The sequence below is a fragment of the Denticeps clupeoides genome, chromosome 7 (assembly GCF_900700375.1).
Source record: "Denticeps clupeoides chromosome 7, fDenClu1.1, whole genome shotgun sequence".
NCBI classification, from domain to species: Eukaryota; Metazoa; Chordata; class Actinopteri; order Clupeiformes; family Denticipitidae; genus Denticeps; species Denticeps clupeoides.
Genome location: NC_041713.1, coordinates 4,207,283 through 4,232,615, shown reverse-complemented (window position 1 = coordinate 4,232,615; position 25,333 = coordinate 4,207,283). Strand labels below are relative to the sequence as shown.

Sequence of the window (25,333 nt, the reverse complement as noted above, 5' to 3'; positions counted from 1 at the left end):
CAAACACACACACACACACACATACACACACACACGCGCTATAAGCAGACACTAACAAACGTCCTAAGAGTCAAAGCAAACATAGTTAGCAGATGGCGGTGCGGCACAGCCGTGCAAAACAAGGCAGATGCTGAGAGAAGATTTACCATCTAGGCCGATGCGCGGCCAGTCATCGGCATTCAATGGCCAGCGGTCAAACGTTGCCACAAGATGAACCTGTGGTCCACAGGCCCAGATGTGCGTCCCCGTCAGCCCGGGAGCTGAGTGGGTTCGGAAGACAGTTAGAAATTATTTGCTCAGCTTAATCATTGCACAAGCGAGCCCAAACCAAACTTTGTGCAGGATTCTTATAATATTTGGCACAAATTGCTGTAGGGAACAGTAGGGAGCTGTCCGTGGTGCTGAAAGGCCGTGATCCAAGCACGCTATCGATTATCAGCTGTGATATTGGATATCCCAACCGATCGGCCGATCTAGTTTCTGGCATCTGCACTCATCCCACGCCCTTATTGTCCCCTCCATCAGTTGAACGAAAGCCTTGATGAACGTGTTGCGGCAGGGCGTTTTTCGTGCCACAGAAAGGCCCGTGTTTCGGTCGAATAACCCGGCGTCCCTCAGGGTCCCTCAGGTGCCCAGTTGTCTCCGGTCCTGCGTCCCGGACCTCCAGCCCACCCAGCCAGAAAACAAGTGAAGTGATTGTCATTGTGATACACAGCAGCACAGCACTGGGTGCACACAGTGAAATGTGTCCTCTGCATTTAACCCGTCACCCTTGGCGAGCAGTCGGCAGCCATGACAGGCACCCGGGGAGCAGCGTGTGGGGACGGTGCTTTGCTCAGTGGCACCTCAGTGGCACCTTGGCAGATCGGGATTCGAACCGGCAACCTTCTGATTACCGGGCCATTTCCTTAACCACTATGCGCACCACTGCCTCCATAAACTACAGAGCTGTTAAATTTACATTTATGGCATTTATCAGACGCCACTTATCAGTAGCCACTTACAATCAGTAGTTACAGGGACAGTCCCCCCTGGGGACACTCGGGGTTAAGCATCTTGCTCAGGGACACAATGGTAGTAAGTGGCGTTTGAACCTGGGTCTTCTGGTTCATAGGCGAGTGTGTTACCCACCAGACTACTACCACCACTATAGTGGTCATTGTGGTCATTGTCACGCTGGCGTCTCGACTAGATGTTTGGCTTGATGGACTGTGCTCGTTCGTTTGTCCCTTTTTCTCTTGCCGCAGCGTTCAGTTCACCCACAGGTGGGCACCGAGATCCCCACAACATGGCGCATTGGCAGGCGAGTTACCCAGAATGCCGCATGCGTGACGTCAGCTTCACGCTCCCTTCCCGCCAAAAAAAAAAGCGTCGGCGTTTTTTTTTTCTTTTAGACCTAAACGTCGAACCGCGTCGGGTTTGCGGGTGTCGGAGGGACCCCGGACCGGTCGCGTTACGGGCGGAGAAGCGGCCGAGAACCCCCTCCCCACACCCGCAGCGCGGAGGGAGGCCCCGTCTTTCTGCCCCCTCCCAACCCGGCCCACCTCCTCTCCCCCGGGGGCGCCGAGGCCGCGCAGCGCAGACGCGTCGGAGGTGCGGAGCGGAGCGGACAGGGCTCGGCGGGTCTGCTTTCTTTTTTTGTGGGGGGGTGCTTTTCGGACACCTCCACCCCACCCCGCGATGCTCGCCGGGGTTCCGCGGAGCGGGAGGCGCGACGCGCGGCTCCCGAACTGACCGAAGCCCCGGGAGGAGGAGGATTCGCGATGGCTCTTCCCCGGAGTGCAGGTGACGGTCGCGGCGGAGCGGACGAGATTTCGCACCTGAGGTCGACGGGGGAGCAAAACGGAGAGAAAAACTGAATTTTTCCCCCCAGCCCGGCGAGTGGAGGTGGAGGAAGGTAGTGGGCTCCGCGTCTCCACCACCCAATATTGCGGATGTCGATAAAATAAATTAATTAATTTATTTTTCCCTTCTTTTTTTACACCTGCAGAGTCGTGACCGTCAGAAATCGTTTTCGTCTGATTCGTTTGTTTTTCTTAAATTTTTTTCGTTCGAGTCCGCGGCGATGATCGCGCCGGTCGCCCGGCCAGGTTCGCGGTCGGATCTGGCGCCCAGGCTCCTGTGATCGTTTCGAGCGAATAGACGAACCGCGAGTCACGGACGTGGAGGGTCGTGAGCAGGAGAGAGACCAGTTCCCCACGCGTGGAGTCCTGAAGCGGATGGGGTGTAATGTGGTGTGGTCCACCTCCTCCTCCTCCTCCTCTGCTGCTTCCTGAAGACCGGCATCTGGTGTTGTCCGTAGCATGGCGCGGTTCGGAGACGAGGTGCCGTCCAGGTACGGCGGAGGGCCCGGCCAGGGCGGCCCGGGCCGCGGCGGCAGCCGGCAGGGCGGCCCGCCGGGAGCCCAGAGGATGTACAAGCAGTCCATGGCCCAGCGAGCGCGGACCATGGCCCTGTACAACCCGATACCGGTCCGGCAGAACTGCTTCACCGTCAACCGCTCCCTCTTCATCTTCAGCGAGGACAACTTTGTGAGAAAATACGCCAAAAAGATCACCGAATGGCCATATCCTTTCCCGACCCCAACCCAAAAAAAACCTGGTTCTGGAGCCGTGGTGGGGTAATGTACCTAAAATCACCATGAACTCATTTCCAGGTGATACCTTATGATATAGCTGCTGATAATAATGATGATGATGATGATGATAGTAATGGTGATGATTGCGTTGCCATGTTGCATGTTTCGTGGGACGTGGACCCCGCCGTGCCCGGGTCCCAGCTGCACCCCCCCTCCCCCCCGGCGGAGATTCGTGGTGGGTGCTTCGCCTCCGACTGCTGATGTCAGCGTGTGCGGTTTCTGCCCAGGCTCGTGCGGAGGAGAGAACGAGGCGGGGCGGCGGTGGCGCTGGAGGTGGCCGAGTGGGGGTGGGGACGGGGATGGAGGTAGCGCAGGCAAGCCACCATTTCACCTCTCCTCCGAGGGCTTCGGTGCCGATTCGACGTTACGGAAGGCTGCTCTCGTGCACGTTCTCTTTATTTCGGGCGTCTGAGGCCTTTCCGGAATAACTGAGGCCGTTATTACAACCCCGTCGGTGGGAGCACAGGCCTCGTTAGGAAGGGGGGGGGGTGTACTGTGAGATTAAAACAGAGACAGGTCAGGGAAGCTGCGTGGGGGGGGGGGTCAAGGACGCTCTCTGTCTTATGTTTCCACGACAACGCGGACGCTGTGACATCTGTGTTGTCTTCACTTCCAGGCCTCGCCGGTGCAATTTTCCTGCTACGGCACGCCGAGTGCTTGTCACGCCGCCACGGTCCACTAGTGGCTCTGAAGGCAAACGTCTCGAATGTTAGAGCCGAGTTAATGGATGACAGGAAAAAATAAAAATGCAGCCGGTGCGTGCAAATGTTACACATTCTGAAATAAAATTGCTGATACGCTGTCTGCGTCGGTGGTTGGCCCGCAGATGTGGTGTTACGGGCAAATGAAACGAAGGGCAACAGCAGGAGGAAGAGAGGAGACAGGACCTTGCGCAGATTGGGCGGATTCGCGGTTGAAACTTCAAAGTATATATTCGTGTTTCTTTTACAGCACGCTACAGTATTGCATTCCGGAAACAATCTAACACTTAAATTATTGTCCAGTTTTATTAGTTTGCATTCTACACTTAGAACGTAGAATTTAGGGCAGTGGTGGCCTAGCGGTTAAGGAAGCGGCCCCGTAATCAGAAGGTTACCGGTTCGAATCCCAATCCGCCAAGGTGCCACCGAGCAAAGCACCGTCCCCACACACTGCTCCCCGGGCGCCTGTCATGGCCGCCCACTGCTCACTCAGGGTGATGGGTTAAATGCAGAGGACAAATTTCACAGTGTGCACCATGTGCTGTGCTGCACTTCACTTTCACTTAAATGCTCTTTCGACAGACAAGCATGGTGCTTTTAGTGGGATTTATAGCGGTCAGGTTTCCCCTGTAAGACGTTTATGAATCCATTTCAGTTTTTTTTTTTGCTCCTTGGATACCGTGCGGTGTCACATGACACCAGCACATGGCCGCTAAACCGAGCAGCAGGGGCTGAGTCCCCCCAGAGAGGCTTTGGACGAGAGAGGCAAGGTTAAAAGAGGGAGAAAAGAACCTCGTAATATGAACATTTGTTTCATGACCTTTTAAAGGAAGCTGTGTTAGAGATGTCTTCCAGGCAGCCCCTTTATAGACGTTGGCACGAGACAGGGAGGACGGTAAATCTCGACTAATGTCGATATTGGCAGTAATTTATGGTTAGCGCGGCGGCGAAGCTACAACACAAATAGCCCAGGAAGTGGGAAAGGGTCTGCGGTGGGCGGGGTCACCCAATGCCAGACAGCTGATGAAAAATAGCTGGTTTTCTTACACAATTAAATTCAGATTTCACATTATGGGAAATTAGTTGCTGCCCTTGGTTTCAATGACGCGTGATCACGTGAAAATAGAAAAATTCCATAATGTTATTTTATGTTATATAATTATGAATCTTAAATTTAGGAGGGGATTCAGTTGTGGACATTTCCCGCACGTTTTGGATTTCGCATTGTGATGCAGATGCCTTTTAGGCCTTTGCTTGTTGCGTGTGTCCGATGCACATGAACATGATGCGTGAACGCACACAGCTAGTAATGCCTTGTGCTGCTCAGTAATTGAGAATTCATTTGAAGAAAGTTGGCTCCACAGTTGTAAATAGCTCAGTGCGGGCGGGCAGGAGGCATCATTGAACCAATAGTATGGAATTGAGGCTAAATTTCCATAATGCGCTGCTTATGACTTGGCATAATTTAGCATGCATTTTTAAACACAGGTTATAAGGGTCTGCTAAATAACACGTAACATGTTGTTGTGTAGTCATATCCAGATCTAGCTGCTGTGCCACTTTTGGCTCGTATATGAAGTGAAAGTGAAGTGATTGTCACATGTGATACACAGCAGCACAGCACACGGTGCACACAGTGAAATTTGTCCTCTGCATTTAACCCATCACCCTGAGTGAGCAGTGGGCAGCCATGACAGGCGCCCGGGGAGCAGTGTGTGGGGACGGTGCTTTGCTCAGTGGCACCTCAGTGGCACCTTGGCAGATCGGGATTCGAACCGGCAACCTTCTGATTACGGGGCCGCTTCCTTAACCGCTAGGCCACCACTGCCCCATATCCCACGGCCCATTCCTCCTCCTGCCAACTGGCCAACGAGCACCCGGAGGGTCTGGTGGCAGGCTGGCCTCCTACTTCACCAGGTGGGTCAGAGTCGACTGGACACTGGTGACGCTTGTCATTGCTTAACATAGCTGTATTCCTGACCTGGTCATGTGATTTCAATACTGTAGAATCTTTCTTTTAATTCTTAAAAATTCAGGCCTGTCAGCACCTTCAGCTTCCCTGAAATCAAATGCAAACCTTCTATACAGTCCCTGACAAAAGTCTTGTCACTTGTCTATTTTGTAGAAACACCTGCTATTAACCTGACTTTTAATTAATCAATTGGTGTTAGAAATAACTCATATAGCTCAAAAGCTATAACCCTACCAAATGATGTTTAATGCCTTGAAATGAATTAGTTTCACTGAAAAAAAGATTTATCATTTAATCAAGACAGAATGGTCACATTTTGGCAAGACAAAACGTTTTTTCACCTATACATACAAATCGAACAAATACAAAAATATGTCAGCAACTTAAGTAGTGCTGTGAGATCAAATTTAATATCTTGTATGACTTCCATGATCTTGAAGGACTGCATCCATGCGGTTTGGCAAGGATTCATACAATTGATGAAGTCATCAGGAATAGCAAATAAAGCAGTCTTGCATGCCTCCAACAGTTCAACAATATTCTTTTGGTTTCTTCCATGCTTCCTCTTTCATCCTACCCCACACATGCTCAATGATGTTCATGTCTGGTGACTGGGCTGGCCAATCCTGGAGCCTCTTGATCTTCTTTGCCTTGAGGAACTTTGATGTGGAGATGGAAGTATGTGATGGAGCACCATCCTGCTGCAGAATTTGGCCCCTTTTATGGTTGGGAATATAAAAGATTTCTTGGTATTTCAGACTATTGATGTTGCCTTCCACCCTGCAGATCTCTCGCACACCCACATACTGGACGTAACCCAAAGTTCACTGTTTTCTGGGTGAATCTCAGATCCATGCGGGCTCCAGTAGGTCTCCTGCAATATTTATGGTGACTGTGGTGTAATTCAACAGAAGATTAATCTGAAAAATCCACCTTCCACCTTTTCCAGCGTCCATCCTTTTAGCAGGCTGTGGACCTTGGCAAATGCCACATGGTTTTTCAATTATCTTTTGTGTAGTGGTGGCTTCTGGGCACTGATTTGACCATGGAGGCCATTTCAAGACAGAATCCAACAAACTGTTCTGGTTGACACAGGGACTTCAGGTAGCCAGGTCCCGTGGAGCTCTGCTGCAGCGGAAAATAGGCTGGCATTGGATTTTCAAGCCAACAAACGGTCCTCTCGAGCAGTTGTCTTGCGGGGTCTGCCTGACCTGGGCTTGTCAAAAACGTCTCCAGTATCTTCAAATCATTTGTATCCTCTGTACTTGACGCTGAGACACATTGAAGGTGTCTGCCACATCAGCAGTGGATCTGGTCTTCAGCCTCTTTAGTCTCAGGGTGAATTTTAGGCATGTTTGCAGAGGTCTAGTTGCAGTTGATGTGAAGGTCTCGTGTACTGGGGTCACAGGTGAAGCTCCTGTGACAAGGCGACAACACTTATGTCTTTGCAAAAAATTGACTCAATGGGCTTTACCAAGATTTGAATATTAAGAATACTTTTTGACACTGAAACATTATTACAAAAGCTGTTGGGAATAAAATGAGCCATTTCTTTTTTAAAAAAAAATCTTGATTCGAAATATATTGCAGCGGCACTTGAGGTAAATTTGTACACAAGCGACAAGAGATTTGTCAGGGACTGTACTGTACTGTACTATACTGTAGGTGGTAAGTTTGCCTATGAAGACAAAGTTCCAGGTTCAAACCCCACTTACCACCATTGTGTCCCTGAACAAGATACTTAACCCTGATTGTCTCCAGGGGGGAAACGTCCCTGTCACCACTGACTGAAAGTCACTCTGGATAAGGGCGTCTTGTAAATGTAACATGTATTTGTGAAAACTAATGGTTAACATATTGATATTGTCAATATGGGGTGAAGTAAAAACACTAAAAACATGCAAAAGCTGCCAAGCTTGTGACGTGACATGATTGGTTTAAATGAATGAATTATTAAATGAATTATAGTTACATTTATAACCCCGTGGCTGTAAATGGAGCATAATTCTATACATGTGCTTGCTAACAATAAGTCCATTGATCACTTTATGAAATCCAATAGTGCATGTGTGTGTGTACATGCTCATGTATGCATCTTCTATGTTCCCCGCGTGTCCGTCGTCTTCCATCGCTGCTTTAGACTAATTAAATGTCTGCGGTCGGCTGTACATTATGCAGTGTGTTAGTGTACCATGGTGCATTTAGCCTAATGGAGGAGCATGTGGCCTGAGCTGACCTGCATGAGGCGTCCGCTGGCTTCTGCTGCTGCCGGTGCAATAATGTTGTCAAAAAAATTGATTCTCGGCAACTAACCGATACTAAACTTTAGTATCGTTTTCGATATAAATCAGAGCTGGTATCGATACTTAAAATTCCAGCATTGCATCTGCCAGCGTACTGATCTCACCGGCAGACTACAGCGATTTTCAACAGGCATTGCAGCCAGCAGCCCCTCCCTCGAATCTTGGGCTACCTGGAGAACCGATTGCTTATACTTAAAGCATAATTCTGCAGCACCAAGCTCGGTAGATAATGTTAAAATTAAGAGCGCTTTATGGAGGTATTTTTCAACCAGATGAACGGGGAAAACCAAAAAGATGTGGAGAAGCTGTTTGAAAGAAGTGCTTCAAAGTTGTTGCCATCAAAGCAAGCAGCACAACAAATTTAGCAAAGCATTTGAAAGACCATCACTCTGAATTATACGCCGAGTTATAAAGTTGTTGTTCAAACATAATTCAAAACTTTTTAATTTTTTATTGCCACTGTCTAGAAATACTGTTGAAGTTAGTTAACTACAAGAATGAGAATATTATGACAACGCGCATATTTTCTCACTTCTGTGGCATGAGAGGCGAAGAGTGCTGTCTAGTTCGGCACAAAAACATTAAAATTACGGGTGTGTCATTGGCAAGGATCTCACGATACAGGGGTCACTGTGCATACTGCGACAGGCCCCTGAAAAGCTCAAATAGAGCTGAAATAGAAAATGCCATGATCGGTCTGTCATGTTTTGCGATTTCACTCTGCTTGGAACGCCCAGCGGTAATTGAAAGTACCCAGCTGTACAGCGCCATCTAAAGGAGTGGAGGTTGCAGTTGCATGCTGATTCTCATCTCCGCTGACTTCACGAAAGAAATCGCTCAACAGCACCACCCAGTGGACTAAATTTGTATACAAAACTATTGATATTTAATATCCCTGTATAGATTTCATATCAGCACGTAAAATATTGCGATATATTGCTGTATCAATATTTTCTAATGATCTAATTAAAATACATTTCTTTCAATTATTTGTTTAGGTTTTTTATACATTTTTCAATATTTATGGTGTTCTGACTTCATAAAAAATATTCTAAAAATATTCTTAATTTATTAAAAGATTATTTAAATTATCCTGTGTTCAATTGTTCTCCCTCTCTAGTATCGAAAATAGTATAGAGAATCCAGTACCATCCTTAGTATCGGTATCGTGATAGTCACACCTGCAGTTTTAAAGAGTTCTACTGACATGAAAAGCGAACAGCAGTGGGAGAGGAAAGAATGAAAGAGCTCAGTCTTGATTTTTTTTCCTTCCTTCTCTCCGTGCAGTCAGCAGAAGCTGAATAATTTATCCTCTTCCTCCTCTCTTTTCCTTTTTCTCGCAAGCCAGAAACCACGTGCAAATGCGAGGATGTGGCGCTTCGTTCTGTGCTACGTTGTTTCAGCATTTCGGCTTGTTGACCTGTTTCTTGAATCAGTCGTGCTGTGATACCGCGTGTGCTATCCGGTTGTCATAGGAACAGTGAGGTCAATATTCCTTTTTTCGTCTTTATCCCATGAATATTGCCGTAGTAAATGGCCTTTAGTTACGGAATGTTACGGAAGCCTGGCATGTTTTCCGAGGTTTTAAGGGGTTACATGCAGTTTCCCGTTCCTCCACCCCTCCTCCTCCCCCCATCCTCGTTACATCTCTCGCTCGGCCCATTCTCTCCCCTCACATCCTGTCAGCCCCAAAATATCCGCAGCTGCCTGAAAGTGCGCTCTTCCGCGGCATCCTCCACCCCCGACCCCACCCCACCCCGGTGGAGCCGGTTGTCTGCTCGCGAATAGCGATTTGCCGAGAATGGCGTCACCCCCTGCGTAAAGAAAAGAGAGCGAGAGGGAGTGGGCCGTCCTGCTTCTCGTGGGCTCTCTGCCGAGATGCGATGGGAGGATGTTTCCGTCTGGGTTCAGACCTGGGTGCAGGTGAAGCTCCTGCTCTCCGTGTCCCTTCAAGAGATGCTGCGTAGGTGCAGGGCATTGTGGGTAAATGGGTAAAACGCGGTTAAAGGCGGCGGCAGTAAGGCGGGTACGGGGCCGGAGCGAGAGAGCACAGAGAGGGGGGCGTACAAATGATTTAGGACGAGGCTCGGCGAGACCCCGCGGGCAGCGCGGTGGCATTTTCTACGCCGGCGCGGCGCTCTGAGCTCGGCCCTTATTGCCGATGCTGTTCAAGTCCCCGTGTCTGAAATTTTCATGAGCACAACATTAGCAGCCCAGACCAAGGCCGAGTCTCAGAGCAGCTGCAGTGCAGCAGGCGACGGGTCGCGATATTTCCTCTGAATCACTTAAAAGAAAAAGACCTCGTGCTGTACGTTCCTGCGCTTTTTCCGGATTCAGAAGGCGAACGAGAAACTGAAGACGGGTGACACATTAGACGAAGAACCTGGAACAAGACCTGTGTTGGTGCACTTGTGGTCTGAGATGGAAGAGTCGCCTCGGGTCAACAGAAAGCGATAGCAAGCGAGCGCCGCTCTCCTGCGAAACAACATTTCCACCCTGATGGGACGGGTGTCTCGCAGGGCGATGATGCACCCGTGCGCAGGATTTGAGAAGCACTGAATGATTGATGAGCTTTAAACCGGCGTCACCCGTTTTCAACACAACTCGACGTCCACAGTAGATCTTAGTGGCCGTCCACACAGCGAGAGGCTGGTAGAAGTCCACTGGTGCAACTTAATATCGTCCCTGCGCATGACACTTGCTCCCGGGGGACTGTCCCCCTAGCTACTCTGGAAAAGGGCGTCAGCTAAACGCTGTTAATCAAATAAATAAGACCAGAGATTAAATAAATATGACCAGAGACCATGGAATGTCAATTGAACGTGCAGATTGATGAAAGTCAAAACAACTACTGGTGACACTGAGTGACAGATGAGTTCGCTACACGTTTGCTATGGCAACCAAAACCACCAGTGTCCACAGACTCTGTACTCGATATGTGGCCTTCCTTCCGCTTATCACCTCAGATCCCGTAATATCGGTATGGACTTGAAAACGGGACATGTCCTGGTCACTTCCAGTCTTAGTCACAGCTGATTCCGCGAGGTCACTTTGCAGACAGAGGTGAAGCTCTTCGAGGTGATATAAGCTATCTGAATACTGTGTGTCTTTTTGTTAATAAGGTACTTTTTTTTTCTAAGAAAAAAAACGTAGATTATTACCTCAGACAAAAGTATGATGGAACACGTATGAAATGATGTATTAAACAAAAACGCATTACATAATTTAGAATTTTTTTTATGTTTTAGATTCTTCGAAGTAGCCACTTTTTGCTTTAAAGACAGCTTTGCACACTGTTGGCATGCTCTCAGTCCTGCAGTCCCTCAGTCTCTGCAGCCATTCAGAGAGCAGCAGCTCTGACGGGCGGACCTGGAATTTGTCCCCTTTTGTCGTCTTATGCTTTGCCCTCCCACCATCCATCTTGGCTTCCAAATGTGTGAAGCATTGCAGTTGCTCGGTGACTGGATGTGAAAATGAGCACAAATATAATTTTTTCATGTGAGCCTCGGAAGAACCGGTGGGTTCTTTTTTTTTTTTTTTTCTGGAAAAAAACGCTGACGCAACTTCCTGTCTGCGCCAAACATTGCGGTTGGTGAATGGTGTCCATGACGTCATTTCCGCGAATGCAAATGTTGTGACCAGAGACCATGGAATGTCAATAGAAAGTGAAAGTGAAGTGATTGTCACATCAAGTGATTGATACACAGCAGCACAGCACACGGTGCACACAGTGAAATTTGTCCTCTGCATTTAACCCATCACCCTGAGTGAGCAGTGTACAGATATTGTGTACAGTGTACAGATATGTATAGAACGTACAGATTTATGAAATAACTACTGGTGATAACACTAGTTTGACAAGTACCTTGTTAAGACAACCAGTGGGAAAGAAGGGTACTTCTGGGTGACAAAAGAGTTTGCTATGTCAACCAAAGCCACCAATGGGCAGACAATGGGCACGGCGGGTGGTAGCCTAGAGAGTAGCAGGAACTCTGGAATTAAAATCACAAAGTCAATTATAATCACTGCTAAAATAAACCTCTCCTCCTTTTTGGTTGGAGACGCGTTTCTATGGGTTACCGTATCAATGCGTCACAACGCACAGAGATTAAAGTTCAACAAAATTAGTGAACACTTAGTGAAGCCGAACCAGGGAAGTGTGGAAATAAGGCAACTTAAGTATAGTCCCAATCAGTCCAAACTGAATAATGACGGTCATTAAGACCCTAGCCGCGAAGTGGTGCCACCTGATGATCCGACGAGCACCATGACTTCACAGCCGCTGGCTGCTTTACTGGCTGTAGCAAACCATTGCTCTTCAGGTGCACGGAGTGCAGTGCCACAGCTTACCACGTTCAAACCAGCAAATCTGTGGAGAGAAGTGAAAATCCTTGCGATTTCAGGGACATTACTTGGAGGAGAAGCCCAGACGTCACATGTAAATACATTAAAGTCATCTGTCTTAATGTAACAATGGAAAATCAATGCAACATTGTGTGCATTGAGTACAGTATTGTCCAGTATTCCTGGTGGTGGTCACACCTTCCATTGTGGTGAAGCCTAAATTTTTCCATCATGTTATATATTCAAAAGTGTACCACACCTTCTTATGACACAGTTGAAAAACATTTTTAAAACAAACTTTGCTTAATCAGCATTTTCTCATTGAAACAACTGGGGTGTTATACCGCAACCAGCCAGAAGGGCACTAGACCTGTGGTGAATTCACCTTTACTTTCCATGTGCTTACTAGACAGTATAAAGGACAGTAAATAAACTCGCAGTAGTTAAAGAGCACATTAGACATGCAAAAAAAGCCATAAGAAAATGTATGTTCTATGCATTTGTCATGAGACAGGTCTAATAATAAAGTAGCATATGTACATTTTGTCCAGATTTTTTGGCCACAGAATTCCAGGCAGTTTGGAATGTTTATTAGGCACCGTGGAAGGTATGGGTTCCTTGGCTAGGTGAGTTACCGGCATGGCGGCGCTTCATTAGAGAGCTGAGTGCCGAGCTGCATTTCCGTTCGTCTGCTCCCTCTCAGCTGCTTCTTGTCTTTGGCATCTCTTACTCATTCAGTCTCTCTGTAGCGCTTCTATGTCTTCAGCTCTTACTGCTCATTAATTATTCATTTCTGGTGGCGGAACTGTGTGTGTGTGTGTGTGTGTGTGTGTGTGAGAGAGAGAGAGTGAGAGTGTGTGACTTGTGCAACTGTATTCTGAACTGTGTGTGTCGTGTGTGATTGAATGTCTAGTTTATGTGTGTGTGTGAATGTACATATTCCTCTACTGTGTTCCTGTGTGTGAGTGTACCTCTGGCTGTACTGTGTGTGTGTGTGTGTGTGTGCGTGTGTATTGTAAGAGTGTGTGCAGTGACGTGGGAGCAGAGCTATTTCTGGCTGCTGGGTGAGGAGCGTGTCTGTGATGGATTGATTTTTCATGCTCGTGTTCCTGAAGCCACGTGCTGCTTTCCTACTGCTGCAGCCACTGAACAGACACCACACACACACACACACACACACACACACACACAACACAGTCTCTATATGCACACAAAACACTATATAAAATATACGCATTATGCTAAACACAATAAATAAAATACTGCTAATTACATTACTAATACCTGGATAAATATGTAGTATTTATGAATTATTATTAATGTGTAACTTTAGCACTGCCTTTCTTTCATTTCTATCAGATTACTGCCCCATATGTAACATGAATGGATATGATATGTACGTGTTCATTAACGGCATTTATCAGACGCCCTTATCCAGAGCACCTTACAATCAGTAGGTACAGGGACAGTCCCCCCCCCTGGAGACACTCAGGGTAAAGTGTGTTACTCTGGCAGAAAATGGTAGTACGTGGGATTTGAACCTGTGTTTTCTGGTCATACCCACTAGGCTACTACCACACTATATACACACACATTCAAATTTTACAGTCCGTTATACATACACCTTTACACACTACTATTATACACACACCAATCTCAACAGCACACGTAAATGCACACAACACACTCTATACCCTCACATACATAAACACACATACACACACAGATTGCCCTGTTAAAAATACACACATATGTCTCAAACGCACGTGTAAATTCACACAATGCATTCTCATCATATTATACACTATACACACACACACATACAGATTCCCCTGGGGGGTTAAACATGTCCCACTCAGACCGACCGTTAGTGACCAGGCCGCCCATTACTGGGGTCAAACGGACAGGCTTCGAGTGGATGTGTTGACCAGACAGCGTCTGTGATGACAGAAGTGGACGCGATATCCCGGCGCCTGTGGCTGTGTGTCCAGTCCGATGCAGAGGATCTGACCACCACTGCGGCTGAGCGAGACGAGAAGAGAATGACAGGGAGAACGAGAGCGTGTCCTCGGGCACTTCCCTTCTCTCCTGTGGACGAGCGGAACGAGTGAGGGCCTGGCTTACCTAATCGCTCTTTTTACACACACAGAGTAACAAAGAGCAAAGAGACGCTCTCGCATTCTTTAATAAATCCCAGCGGACCTCATCTCTGCGATAGTATTTTATAAAGCAAACAGGGGAAGAAATCAATACATATTTACGTTGCAGAGAACTAGGGCCGCCAGGTCACGGAGGGAGGTGATTTGCTGTCTACTGCCTTAGTGATTCAGAAGTTGGAAGTGATCAGCAAATAGGAAAATCAGATAGATGTTGGCTGTGAAATGGAGTGTCGTGGCAAATTGTTCCTCTTTTTGCATGCCTATGAACCAGAAGACCACAAAGTCCCAGGTTCAAACCCCACTTACTACCATTGTGTCCCTGAGCAAGACACTTAACCCTGAGTCTGTCCTGGGGGACTGTCCCTGTAACTACCAATTGTAAGTCTACCCCGCATAAGGGGCAGTGGTGGCAAAGCCTCGTCCCCACGCACTGCTCCCCGGGCACCTTTCATGGCTGCCCACTGCTCACCAAGGGTGTTGGTTAAATGCAGAGGACACATTTTGTTGTGTCACCGTGTACTGTGCTTGCTGTCCTTCACAATGACCTTCACTTCAATTGTAGGGTTGGCAACCATCCCGTATTGTCCGGGATTTTGATTTGTCCCGTCTGGGGCAGCTCTAGTCCCGTATTCCAATAATACTACTGTTAGCAGGCAAAACTAATGCAAACGTTGCTGCGAGTTATAGACGGTTTCAGGGCCCCATACAGCGAGATTACTTCATAACAGATTTATATTATTAAGAAAAGACAAAAACTACAGATCCCATAATGCAGTGCTCCAGTTGCCGTGCCGAACTCGCTCTTTACAGTGCAGCTGAGTCTGTACAGGAGCCTGGGCATGTGCAATACCACCGATTTGCTTTTCGATCCGATACCAAGTAAAATTCATGCTGGTTTCGGCAATACTGATAACTCATAGGTTTGTTTTGCACCGATGATGGTTTGATCCAAATCGTTTTTTGCACCTCAGCCACTTTCGTCCTTGCCGTTCTTTTTCAGCTCCCTCCCTCGCTCTCCGTCACAGACTTGCTGACCCTGCAGAGTGTATGTATGTGTGTGTGTGTGTGTGTGTGTGTGTGTGTGTGTGTGAGTGTTCTGGGCTGAATGGAGGATTCTGTGATGGAATGTTATGATTGATGTATAAGTTGAGTTGAGGGAGGAGAGAGAGGGTGAAGAATGAGAAAAGAGAGTGTGATGTGGCAAGAAAGGGAAAGAGTAGAAAATGGCTGCACAGGGCAGAACTTGTCCGTGAATTAGCACTACAACGTCACGTTGATGTCAATAATAAATCATTTCTTAATAAAAGCAGTTTAGTCCTGAAAGTAAAGTGACTGACATTGTGAAACACTGTAAATTTCCCTCTTGTGGGACTAATAAAGGATGATCTTATCTTATCATATCTTATCTTACAACGAAATGTGTCCTTTCCTTGGTGAGCAGTGGACAGCCACGTGTGGGGACGGTACTTTGCTCTGTGGCACCTCAGTGGCCCCTTGGCGGTTCGGGGGATTGTCAACTAAATAGCACTTTTAAACTTAAATTCAGTCAAATAGTACTTTTTTCTAATAGAATACAATTAACCTCTGACCCTTATGCAGCCTATTCCAGCACAAAAACTGTTCACACCCCATCTGCAGATTTGTTGGGGGTGACAAGGTGAATTATTAACGTGTTATAACGCACTAAACATATTGAATCAGTCTTGTTGGTGTATTTTTTTTTTTATCATTATGCCTGTCACATGACTCATGACCGTAATAGTAAGAACTGTTTATTCTCCATAATCTATCATCAACTCAAAATATATTTTGTTTGCATTTTAGAACATTTTAGATTTTGGTGAAAATCTCAGCCGTAGGGGTTATGACACCTGACATATGACATATTTTTCAGCATTTCATGTCTGAAACGGAGCACAGAAAAAGGGTCTGTTAAGTATGATCGTCTGTGATATGCCTGTTTGTGCTCCATGCGTGAAAAAGAGGCATTGACAGATTTTGATGAAACGGGCCGAATAAAAATGTAAATAGGCGTGATCCCCTGTCACCGAGCTCTACTGCAATTCACCGAAAGGTGAAGATCTATGTTGTTGTAGATCTGTAGCTGTTCCTGGCAACATTTCGCGCATGTCTCGCTTGGTTTTTTTTTTTTCGGATGCAGCCTTGTCTTATTCCGTCTAGGCAGAGCGTAAATCCTCCTCAGCCGCTTCAGGTGTGGAGGGGCAGCCAGGGGCAGACGCGGCGGCCCAGGGGCCGATTCGCGACAACCCTTTTAGCAGGCAGAAGTGCTGGAGTCAGGGCCTTCTTTCTTTCCCTCCCTCCTCTCCCCAATCCGCTGGTCCTGCTGACGCGGGAACCGGCCGGCCTGTGCTCCTGGCTTTTCAGCTGATAGCGGCCTTTTTAGCGGCAGACGCGGGTCACTACTCCAGGTGCCTAGTGTTGCGCCGGAGAGGGAGAGCGGGAAGGTTCTCCTCCTCCTCCCTCTCCCGCGCCTCCCCTGGCTTTTATCTTTGTCAGGTTGCTATTTTTAGCGCGGTGTGGCGGGAGGTGGGAAGGATTCATAATTGAAGGGTTTTTGGCAGGGCTGATCAGAGTGGCGGGGTCCGAGGAACACACACACACACACACACACCGAGCACATCAAACACCACACAAGCATGTGCCTTCTATACAAGGGTGACCAGTGGGATACACACACTTGCGGCCACAATGAAACACACAGAGAGACCCCACAGCCGGGCAGTGGTCAGGGGGTTGACCGGTTCGAATCCCACACCGCCAACGGTTTCCACTGTCATGGCCGCCCACTGCTCACCAAGTGCCCTCACTTTCACACACTCTTCAAACTAAGTGCAAAGTCCCTACACACACGGTGCAGCCACATAGACTACACGGTAAAGTGAATGTCACGGTTGACGCGACGGAGTGTGCCCTCAGCTTTTAACCCTGCATCACCCTGAGTGAGCAGTCGGCAGCCATGACAGGCTGCCCGGGGGGCAGCGTGTGGGGACGGTACCTTGGCCGTCCGGGATTCGAACCCGCAACCTTCCGAGTCCGCTTCCTGACCCGCTAGGCCAATCACTGCCCCAATTTGCAGCCACATCAGATACAACACACAGGAAGGTTTTTTTTTACACACGTACATATACCGCAGGGACACAGACAAGCCGACACACACACACACACACACAGAGTGTGCAGGGCAGCCGGGCTAATTGAATAGAGCCAGAGGTGATAATACGCCGTAGAGCCGGAGCGTCTGCTGGCTGGGGGCGGGGCTGAGGGCCACAGAGTGCTTCCTTCCTGCCGATGGCTTCTGGATACCTGGTGGTCCACTTTAAAGGGACGATTGCCGTTCGGCAGACAAACCTGTCCCGTGGAAGGTGTTCACTAACGTTCCAAAAGCAGAAATAATCAGATAAAAGTGCAGACTGGTTAACTGTATGTTGGAGGTCGTAGTAGCACTCGTCTATGAACCAGAAGACCCAGGTTCAAACCCCACTTCCTACCATCATGTCCCTGAGCAAGACACTTAACCCTGAGTGTCTCCAGGGGGGACTGTCCCTGTAACTACTGATTGTAAGGCGCTCTGGATAAGGGCGTCTGCTAAATGCTGTAAACTAACTAGCTAATCACGCAGCCCCTTTTGTTGGTGTCTTTATTATTTCTGAAACCCAGAACATTTTTTTATGATCAAGGTTTAATGGCAGAGGAGCGTGTAGGTGTAATAGACAGCTTTCATACAATTTTAAACAATTTAAACCCCCTCCTATCAATACGCCACACGGTGTAGCGCAGCGTCCTTCTCCCTTTCTCCTCCGTTTTCCCACTGTTCTCTATGCCCCTGAAACCCCTTTTGCACATCGTCCACCAGTGGACGTCGCGGAAGTGATCCTCCCACCATGTCTTGTGTGTGGACTGGGTCCGAGAGGCCCTGCCCGCGGCACACATTACGCGCTTTTACACAGCGAGTAAACACGCAGGGAGACACCGGCTAATGCCTGGCCCATTAAGGGCCCTCATTCACTCGCAAGACGGCCTGCGGCACGCGTTACTTCCCCACATGGACGCACGCTTCTGCCGCGGCGGCGTGCATCTGCCTCTCGTGCTGGATGCAGAAAAACACACCCCATCTGGAACAGGCCCTTTTCGTACCACGCTTTGCCTGTGTCAAGCCTCGTTAAGACGTCGATTCACTGAATCTAATGGCCTTTACCGGAATATATGTTTTTGTGCACGCATTTTAATGCGCTGACATGTCTCAAATTGAAACCGAATCGGACCAACAACAACAAAACATTTATTTCTTATATAGCCCAAAATCACATACAGTATGTCTCAATGGGCTTTGACAGGCCCTACAGTTGACACCCCCCACACTTGACCCTTCTGCACACAAGGAAAAACTCCACACAAAAAAACTCTAGGAGAGAGAAAAAAGAATGGAAGAAACCTTGGGAAGGAGTGATACAGAGAGGGACCCCCTTCCAGGGTAGAGTGAGCCTGCAAATGGTGTCAGTGCAGGGTTGGGGATGATATAAGTCCTACAGTTGTAGGGTTGGAGAAGTCCAGGATGTAGTCAGTGTCATGGTCTAGATTACGTGTCCATAATGCGGCTCCGGACGCAAATTTCTGCCTGAAAGAGGATTGTTTGCTTCTGAGAGAATTGTTTCTTGCCACAACAACAGCCATTGTCGTGAAATGGTGAGTTCTGGGTGACTGTAAATGCGGTGCCATGTCCACGGAACAGAAGTGGCTCGTTCTGATCTTACTAAAACAGAAGAGTTTGTTAATTTCCACTTTTACAGCAAAACGACCTAAAATTACTCACAGCCACATTATGTAATGGGAAGAACTATTCACACATTGTCACCAGGACGTTCAGCATAAGTCACTTAGACACTTAATGAGTCTGAAGTGAAAGGAAAAGCTGCATGAAGAATTGTGTAGAAGATTTTTTAATAGTGTCTCACACTGCAATTTCCTTGACCTGCATCCCTCACTCCTTTCGAGTACATGATCCTGGCCACCATCATTGCTAACTGCATCGTCCTGGCCCTGGAGCAGCATCTTCCTGACGGGGACAAGACACCCATGTCCGAGCGCCTGGTGAGTTGATATCCAATTTCAGTTTTTCTCCCAGAATTCCATTTTATGTTTCATTATTATTTTTTCTGTTGGGAAATGCTTGATCAGTATGTTTCTAGTCATTTACATTTTACATATATTACATTTTATGTATTTGGGTATTTTGACTACATGCGATCTTGTTAATTGGGTTCTACGAACATTTGAAACAGGACGTAAACCGTTACCAGTGAATCCAAATTAAAGAGCCCCCGAAATGAATTTGTAGTTCCCCATATGTAGTTCCTAGTGGTCCTCTAATACTGTATCTGAAGACTCTTTCCGAAATTTAGCCGTGATGCAGAATTACAGCCACTTTGAGCCCGTCACACATTAGATTTCCCTAGGCGTGATGCGCCGTTTCTGTGTCTCTAGCTTTAAATGATAATGAGAAGGAGAGAGGCGGAAAAACAAAATGAACCCACTGGTTCTTCATGTCTCATGTGACGAACTATAAAAATAATTTTTGCTAATTTTTACGTAAAAGCACCAGCATCTGCAATGCTTCACACGTTTTAAGCCATGACGGGCAGTGAATTTACTTATTTTGGAGAGGGGTGGGAAATTCTATGGGGGGACAAAGCATGAGAAATGGGAGGTAACCTTTCCCCTTATGATGTCATAAGGGGACAAATTCCAGAGCCGACCAATGAAGGTGAAGCAGAGTGACTCTTTACACCTATCACCATTTCTAGCCACTGCAGGACTATAAGCAGGCTAGGGGAATTCGTAATAATATTAAATAATCTAATAATCTAATGTTAAATAATAATAGAGGACCTTTAAAGTCAAGGTATCTTCTGTTGAACAAACTGTTAGCAACTTGATTACATTACATTAATTTGTGGCTTTTGTCCATAGAACATTCTTTAGACGTTGTTTTGATGCTGCTATTGCAGCTTATGTATATGGTTTTTTTTTGTGTGTGTGTGTGGACAGGATGACACAGAACCCTACTTCATTGGCATTTTCTGCTTCGAGTCGGGCATCAAGATTCTGGCTCTGGGCTTTGCCTTCCACAAGGGCTCCTACTTACGCAACGGCTGGAACGTCATGGATTTTGTAGTGGTGCTTACTGGGTGAGTGTCTCTGCTACTCCTCCTCTTTCTGCTCTCGTTTTCTCTCCCTTGTCCTTCCCTTTTGTCCTTCCTCTTCCGCTCCCTCTCTCTCCTGCTCCATCTGTTTAGCATTGTGACGGTGCAGTGAGTGGCATGACAGACTGTCCTGCAGCTGTGGGACAGCGAGGAACACTGTCCTTCTGTCCCCATCAGGCTTATCGTTACGTCCCATGCACGCGCGCTGCAGTGGGAGAGCGTGTGCTTACGTTTGCTGCTGGGTGTGTAAGTGGGTCATGGACACCGTCGTCCTCCCAGCTTCAGCGGAAGGAGTGAGGCTTCTGCAGAACTGTGTGCTTTTTCTTCTTCATAGGTTAACACACACAGATACAGATTAATATGCAGGTCTTGTCTGTGTGTGTGTGTGTGTGTGTGTGTGAACACACCTGTCCTGTCAGTGGAGAACTCAGATGAAACCTGCTCCCCGAAAGAGAGAGAGACAGGGAGAGATGGAGGGATGGAAGGAGAGAGGCTTGACCATTGCAGAGACTGTCAGTTCCTGGTGTTTTCATGCATTGTTCCTTGTGGCTTAGCGATGGAGAGAGAGATAGAGAGAGACAGGGGATGAGAAGGTAACAGGCTCATGAGTGCAAACAGCACATTGTGATTGGAGAGAAAAAGGTCAAAGGTAATAACGATGAAAAATGATGTGTGGATGGACATGGAATTGTGTAACACTGTAGAGAAAGAACTGACTGTGTGTGTGTGTGTGCGCGTGTGTTCACACTGCAGTAACCTGTTTTCGCTGCTGCAGATGATCAATCATCTAGTGCAGACTTGACACGTGCACACACATACACACACACTCCCCCTCCCATTCTATTTCTTATTGTTTTTCTTTTTTCTTGTCGTCCTCTCTCTTTTACACACAGCCCCACACACACACACACACGCGCGCTTTGGTTTCCTGTTCATGAATGGAGGCTTCTTTGAGCAACAGCGCTCTTTGAAGATGAAATGATTTTGCCCTTTCACAGCACCTATGGCCCAATCCTTTGATAAAGCATACAGGGACACACACACACACACACACACACACTCTTTAATCCAAATAGTACATAAAATAACATTTGCACATAAACATATGAACATATGAATGTTATATGAACTTATATGGATTTAATGTAATTATTATTGTACACATTATGTTTTCGTCAGTGTATGAATAATATTTAGCTGAGATTAAACTAGTTAGCCTACATTCCACATGCGACTTAATTACACAGCTTAAAATCTTGAATATATATATAAAATTTTATGTATAGTAGTAAGGAGTCATGTGAACAATTGAAACAAAATGTGTCCTCTGCACCCATCACCCTTAGTGAGCAGTGGTACCTTGATCAAGGGCACCTCAGTGGGAGGTTCACCTGGGGGTTCAGGATTTGAACCTGCAACCTTCCGCTTATGGGTCCGCTTCCTTACCCCCTAGGCCACCACTGCATAGCATAATTTCCATGTATTCCCTTTTCTTGGTGCTACTTAGATTAATGACAATTGACCTGTTTGCAAAACTCCCACAATCCTTTGCGTGTACTCAAGGTGCGGGGCCTTTTTATTGATACACTCCTGCTTACTTGCTATACAGTGCTCACGGTGTATCTGTAGGGACGAGTGTGTGCAGAATGTGTGTCTGTGTAGACCTTTGCCGAGCCTGATGATCAGTGTTCACCACCGTTGTCTATGTTACGCTAATGGAGCAGCTTCCTGGTAACCGACGTGTTGCTACGCCGACCACTGAACATTTCTCACTCACCTTATTGTTGTGAGTGTACCGTCTGGGAAGCAGTTAGGATGTCTAAGGTGATGTTGTCCTACACTGTGTAAATCGTGTCTGTGACAGTCGGAACGATGTGTCTTAGCCATATTTCCCAGACCTGCTGCCAGCTGTTTCCATGGCAACGTGGGGTGCAGTGTACTCCAAGTTTGTCTTGCCGGTGCTGTGTCGCACTGTGAGTCGTGACTGGCTGTACACATCTAGCTACTTAGCAGAGTGTTGGAGAGATGATGCGATTTTTTAGAAAACTAATTTGCACTTAAAATCGTCCCGTCATTATCTTGTTTTCAAAGTTGCAATTGCCTTTTAATTTCCAAAGGAAGTCCTAAGTAAATACTCTATATAACGAAATGAGAGGTACAAACAGGACAGTGGTGGGGGGCGTGAGAAGAGACGCAAGGAGAGCGGGAAGGGGGGGGGCTTGTGAAACTGAGGTCAATGCTCAATAGCCAGTCAGGATGGAGGAGGAGGGAAGGAATGGAAAAGAGACAGAAAATGGTACAATGCCGGGATAACATATAGAAATCCATATGTAGAACAGATGTGGGGATAGACAGACATGCACAAGGTTTGAGCTGAGTGTGTGTAAATGGGGGGCAGGGGGCGTCCATCTTTGTGCAGGTATAGATGTATGCGCCTTGCAGCGCTTCGCTGAACATGTGACCTAGATTCCAGTGCAGATGCCTTCCTTTGAAACAGTGTTTGATTCTTGTTGCTTGATCCAAAGGTGTGTGCATAATTTTTATCATCACGCTGTTGTTATTCCTTTTTATAAATAATGCCGCACTGAGAGGGTGAAAAATGTGTCCTGTAGAAAGTAGGAAAAAAAATAAATCAATTAAGCCCCACCCCTAGCACTGTTACTGCAGTGATACCGAGATTCTATCAATGAGCTAAGGTCCCTGTTGCCATAGAAACAGTTATGAATGAGAGGGAGCCAGTAACCGTAGAGACAGTGTGAACGAGGAATTGCACGTTGCCATGGTGATGCTTTGAATGGTTAGGGAGCCCAGGGTTTAATCCTGGTCCTAAAATTTAGCAAGAGAACTAATAAATGTGAATGAAAACATGTGTGAGGTCAAGTGTGTTGCATTGTGGGAAAAGCTCTCACACAGTCTGAATTGTTTCCTATTTGCTTATTTGAGTTTAAAAAAATAGGTCTGGGGATTTCTTGGTTTGTCTCTACTGTCACTATAATTAATGCATTCTGAGTTTTTTCAGGATTAAAAGTACAATTTGTCTGTTTTACCTTTCCTGCGGTATGAGCTACATTACATTAACCTCTTCATTAACCTTTAGAGATTATTTTTTACATGGTTCAAGGTCAAAGAATACATGCGTAGGTTAAATTCGTAGTTTAGAATCAGGATATTGATAGAATTGCAATATTCCAGGGTAGCTTGAGAATATCTTGTATCCTGGTCACTGCCGATTGCCATGTCTCCTGATCATTGAACTAGTGAACGCTCACCATGCATTACCTCTTACCTTGAAAACATCCCAATATGAATTAAATCGCCAGTGAACTTTAGTGATATTCCAGTTTTCTGGGACGCGAAAACCTTGAAAGACCCTACAACGGCAATGTAAATTCAGTCTTCCTCCCTCTCCCTGATGTACGCATTTGTCACACACACACACACACACACACACACGCACACACTCGCGCATGCTGACAGGCGTGCTCCCGTGTGTGAAGAACTGAGTGGCAGGTGTGTCTCTGCAGACCTCTCCCTGTTAGTGTTGTGCAGACGCTGTGCAGACACCTTCTCTTTAAGCCCTCCAGTCCCACCAAGCCTTCCCCGACCATCATGCCCGCCAAAACAACCCGACCATCTTACCAACGCAGCTCCTGTTCATCTTCTGTTTAGTGTTCACATTTCTTCGCTAAACACAGTGATAGATTTATCATAAAGTAATGGCTTGTATCAAGAGCAGGGACAATTCTGCAGATTTTACACACAAATAGTTGACCTTGACAAATGACCTCAGATAGAAAACTGCACCCGACCCACGTAATAAAAAAAGCATTTTTTTTCAAACTAAAATGTCCACACTGTAACAATAAAGAATATTCGACAAGTTGCGATGAAAAGGGAGGAAATTAATAGGTCAGGAAATGGATTGAGACACGTGAATAGTGGGGTTGGTCTGCTCCCCAGCCAATCGGAGCACTTGCTGTTCACACATACCGATTGCCCTCAATCAGTGACCCTCAGTGACCTCAAAATTGGGGGCATTCAGTATTCACAATCGAGCAAAATCGTGCAACCCTGCCTCCGATTATTCCTCGGATGCTAGTTAAATCAAATGACTCACTTTTGTATAGGTTATGCAAATTATACGTTACATTATGTTAGTGGGTTAAATCCCGAGGACAGATGGCTCAATATTGGGCAAGTAGGGCTTATACTACTTTTCTGCCCACGGCAGCAATTAACCAGAACGCCGTAGGCAGCGCAGGGAAGTGGAGCGAGGGCCCGTGATGATGGATGCATAGGAGCAGTGTGCCGTGTTGTGACAAGGACAGGCCCTTAGCACTAATACCACGTAATGGCAGCGTGATCTACGGCACCGCATTCCCTTAGCAGGTCCGTCACTCAGCAACGAGTCCGCCCACCCCGGCACCGGCGCGCCGCTGCCGGCTGATCGATCGTTCACAGCAGCATCAATCCTGCTGCACGCTGCTTCACACCGACTCCTGCAGTGCGCGCCTGTGATCGTGAATTAGTGTCGGGGCCGTAACTCCGACACGGACGCCGCACGGCTCCGGTGCACGTGTGTGCGAAGGCCGCCGTACGCCATGCGGCCATAAAAACGCGTCAGGCGCGGCCGCCGCGTGTGTAGGTTGCTGCTGTTGCTCTGTGTGCTGTGGAAGCTGTGATTTAAGGGTGTGAAATGTGGAACAGCACTGTGAGCAGAACCACAGTGCTGTAGTACATGATTTAGGATATTATCCCAAATATTATAATATATACACACACACACACACACACATACATACACATATATATATACATATATATACATACATATATACATGTGTGTATATACAAAATGTCTTGAATGAACAAATGGGTGTCTGAAGAATGTAATGTGAATGTAATGTGAAGGTGAAGTGTCATTGTGATACACAGCACAGCACACGGTGCACTGTATTTAACCATCACCATTGGTGAGCAGTGGGCCCAGGAAGC

The 25,333-nt window shown here is 47.0% G+C and overlaps 1 pseudogene; it reads left to right on the top strand.

Moving 5' to 3' along the window:
• Nucleotides 1-1,401: 1,401 nt before the first annotated feature.
• LOC114794952 (voltage-dependent P/Q-type calcium channel subunit alpha-1A-like) overlaps nucleotides 1,402-25,333 on the top strand; it is a 44,995-nt pseudogene continuing 21,063 nt past the window's right edge.